Genomic DNA, 4,811 nt, shown 5'->3' on the forward strand with positions numbered 1-4,811 from the left:
CAACAATTCATCGATTATAGCCCGTCTTGAGGACCTGAAGACAAGATATAGTCTGTCCAAGCCGCGATGGAGAATGTGTGGACGGGGGCGGATAAGTGAGGTTCGACTCTCGAAGTTAACATGAGCTATGGGAAGGGAATGAGCTAGTAAGTCAGACGTTGTCTACTCCTGTACCAACCTGTGTATAATCAAGAACCCTCTGCAGCACTCACCAATACGAAGAACACTTGTTTCCCTCAAGGAGTACCGGATCAACCGGGCTGTGGTGGGTATGTGGGCCTGCGGGCCGCTCCAAGCAACAGCCTGGTGGACCAAACTCTCACAAGTCTGGCCGTAGGCCGGGCTTGGGGAGTAGAAGAACTCCCAGAACCCCATCAACCAGGTATCAACCAGGTATCAACCTGCTATATTGCTCATCCCTTCAATAAAACAAAAATAACAGTCGAATTACTGGAGACGTTTGGGCAGGGTTTAAACCTTGTTCTTATGGGCCATAAGAATAAGGTAATATTCTTATCATGAATTCTTATTCTTGACTGCAAGTGACAGTCAGGTTCAAGTGATCTTTCCTACACGAGATGCATCGAGCTGTAACCTGTCACAATACAAGCTACTTGATATGCAACTTAACAGCTCCATCTCGCGTCAAGTAGACCTGTAACTTACCAGTAATAATACCACTGGAAATGCAAATAGATCGAAGAAATGTAAGGAAATACCCGTACGGGTGGTCAGGAAGTGGACTGCATGGAAAGAAGTAGAGGAAGCCACCTCCATCCACAGCATTAAGGGCAGATATGACAAAGAATTTGAACAGAGGAATAGTTAAATTATACCGCATCAGGTACAACAAGGCTAGTAGACGGGGCATAAAGAGCTATAGGTCTCGGTTCTCCGTAGTCAAGTGATATATTAGCACCACTAACACCACCTATACCACCACCTATACCATCACACCATTAACACACCTAACACTACCCGTACCACCACCACCACCACCACTACCACAATCATTCCTACAGTCATGTATTATTCTTTCTTGATAGCCATGAATGGATTACGTGGGCGTTGTCGGTGAGGAAAGCGTGCGTGTGTGGGCGGTTCAGAGAGCATGGGCGTGCGCACTGTAGGTGGTCTGAGATATGCGTTAGTGGCGTGGGTATGGGTATGCTGGGTGATGAGAGAGTGGGCGTTGTGGGCATTGGAACTGACTGACATGGACGTAGATAAGATATATTTAGTGACTGATCTAAGCCGTCATATGTTTTCGATGTTTGTATCTAAACAATAAGCTATTTGTGTGATAAAGTTATCTCTGTATCTATTTCCTCCCCCTCCCCCTCTCAATGTCTTCATATTTTCTGTCTTCATCTTTCTGTCAATGTCTGCGCTATATATATATATATATATATATATATATATATATATATATATATATATATATATATATTTATATATCAAGAGCAGGTTACTGCTAACTCCTTGCTAGGAGACCTAGAGCGCTCCCTTCCAATAGCTCATGATAAGCCTTACTCTACTAATTTCCGTGGAACACAAGCCGCCTGATGGTTTACAACCAGGTTCTTCTGAGTAAACAGGCAAAGATCGGTGTTCATTCAACCCCCTTCCACCCCTCCCTCAATCCCCTCCCTCAATCCCCCTCCCTCCCTCTCCCTCCCCACACTATCTGCCCCGACATTGCAGGGTATCGTGTAACAAGGCCATCAGCGCGTGACAACTGCCGTCCCAGAGTCCTCCGCCACATTATTCACATAACTTATGGCAGTTTTTTTTTATTTTAAGCCGAAAGAAATCTGTTAAAATTGTTTCGAGACGAGAGAGAGAGAAAGCCACGAGTCAGGCAATGGGCGTAAATACGAGGCTCTGGCCCGCAACGCGTTATATAAACGTGATGTGGAGCACTTACACGAGACATTAGAAATATGTGTAGAGTAATAAACCCCCACATTGTTTGAGTTAGGAAAATACTGTCATATATACTGTTCTTAAAAGATTTTGCACCCGTAAGATAACGTAAGTTTTTAAGGGTTGACAAATGTTAATCTTGCTTGAGAAGCTGTTCACTTGAGACAGCTAAGCACTTGTACCCAGTTGCTTGTGGGTACAAGTGACAGGATGAACAACCCAGCGGGTTTTCTTCTTATTGGGGGGTGTTGTACATGCTGCTATGGCGATGTGACCGCTCACAGGACGGGTGGCGCTGCCCAATAAACTCGCCCCACGGGGCAAAGTTGAAAATTATATTACCGAGATGTGGTTGATCCATATTTCAGTCCACCTTCCCTTACATTAGATACATGTCACAGTGTATCCAAGATGGGTCACCACACGATTTTAAAACCTACTTAACCTTACCCAACCTAACCGAGCCAAGAAGCTACGTCATCGCTTCTGTTTAAACTAGCCCAACGTAATCAAACCCAACCTAACTCACCCCAGCTCAACGAAAGAGAGGTGGTCAAATGTTGTTTTATCATAAACGGTGTGCATGAGGTTATCTTAAGGTTATCTTAAGATGATTTCGGGGCTTAGTGTCCTCTCGGCCCGGTCTCCAGGCCTCCACCCCGCAGGAAGCAGCCCCTGACAGCTGACTAATTCCAGGTACCTATTTACTGCTATGTAAAAGGAGCATCAGAGTGAAAGAAACTGCCCATTGTTTCTCGCCGGCGCCCGGGATCGAACCCGGGACCACAGGATCACGCGTCCAGTGTTCTGTCCGCTCAGCCACCGGCTCCCATGTGAGATACAGCCACACACTTCCCATGAGGTGTGTGAAGTCCCCTGTCATTGCTATCCTCATACACATATGAGGACACACACATATATAGTCATATGCTAACACCGGTCATGAGCATATAGTCATATGCTAACACCGGTCATGAGCATATAGTCATATGCTAACACCGGTCATGAGCATATAGTCATATGCTAACACCGGTCATGAGCATATAGTCATATGCTAACACCGGTCATGAGCATATAGTCATATGCTAACACCGGTCATGAGCATATAGTCATATGCTAACACCGGTCATGAGCATATAGTCATATGCTAACACCGGTCATGAGCATATAGTCATATGCTAACACCGGTCATGAGCATATAGTCATATGCTAACACCGGTCATGAGCATATAGTCATATGCTAACACCGGTCATGAGCATATAGTCATATGCTAACACCGGTCATGAGCATATAGTCATATGCTAACACCGGTCATGAGCATATAGTCATATGCTAACACCGGTCATGAGCATATAGTCATATGCTAACACCGGTCATGAGCATATAGTCATATGCTAACACCGGTCATGAGCATATAGTCATATGCTAACACCGGTCATGAGCATATAGTCATATGCTAACACCGGTCATGAGCATATAGTCATATGCTAACACCGGTCATGAGCATATAGTCATATGCTAACACCGGTCATGAGCATATAGTCATATGCTAACACCGGTCATGAGCATATAGTCATATGCTAACACCGGTCATGAGCATATAGTCATATGCTAACACCGGTCATGAGCATATAGTCATATGCTAACACCGGTCATGAGCATATAGTCATATGCTAACACCGGTCATGAGCATATAGTCATATGCTAACACCGGTCATGAGCATATAGTCATATGCTAACACCGGTCATGAGCATATAGTCATATGCTAACACCGGTCATGAGCATATAGTCATATGCTAACACCGGTCATGAGCATATAGTCATATGCTAACACCGGTCATGAGCATATAGTCATATGCTAACACCGGTCATGAGCATATAGTCATATGCTCATGGACCGGACGTGTTATTTTGATGTTGGTAATTGTTGAGAGACTTATGGGACTAAACAATAGATTGTCTCTCTGAGTGTGCTGTTGACCCCTACTGGGTCATAGCCCACTGGGACCCCTGTGACCCCCTCCAGGGATGTGTTTAGGGATACCCTGAACTCTATGTTATCTCAAATCTCTGATCTTTAGCTGGCAGGGTTTACCAGAAGCTTACTTTAGTAGTTTTCTTCCAGCAACAAAATCGTAAATGAACTTCATTCACCTTTTGTGGTAGAATTCTCATTACGTCGGCTAGAAGCGCAAGTTTTTATATGCAAATGAGATCTCAGTGCTGGAGTTTATTAACTTTTTTTAACAGTTACTCTCTAATCTCGGTGACGTAGACGTAACTCGTTTATGCAAATGAGGTTAGGTCGACGTCCTGGGGACTACCCAATACCAGATTTTTGGGACTACCAAAAAGCCTTTGATTCAGTACTTCACCAGTGATTATTACACAAAGTCGATAGGCGAGCGGGAGAAAGCTGAGAAGCTCTAACATGGATAAAGAATTACCTAACAGACAGGAGGTCTGTCACAACAACCAAGCCACCAAGGCTAGAGTAGTCACCAGGCCACCAAGGCTAGGGTAGTCACCAGGCCACCAAGGCTAGGGTAGTCACCTGGCCACCAAGGCTAGAGTAGTCACCTGGTCACCAAGGCTAGAGTAGTCACCTGGTCACCAAGGCTAGAGTAGTCACCAGGCCACCAAGGCTAGAGTAGTCACCAGGCCACCAAGGCTAGAGTAGTCACCTGGCCACCAAGGCTAGAGTAGTCACCTGGCCACCAAGGCTAGAGTAGTCACCTGGCCACCAAGGCTAGAGTAGTCACCTGGCCACCAAGGCTAGAGTAGTCACCAGGCCATCAAGGCTAGGGTAGTCACCAGGCCACCAAGGCTAGAGTAGTCACCAGGCCACCAAGGCTAGAGTAGTCACCTGGCCACCAAGGCTAG

The sequence above is a fragment of the Procambarus clarkii genome, chromosome 22 (genome assembly GCF_040958095.1).
Source record: "Procambarus clarkii isolate CNS0578487 chromosome 22, FALCON_Pclarkii_2.0, whole genome shotgun sequence".
Lineage (NCBI taxonomy): Eukaryota > Metazoa > Arthropoda > Malacostraca > Decapoda > Cambaridae > Procambarus > Procambarus clarkii.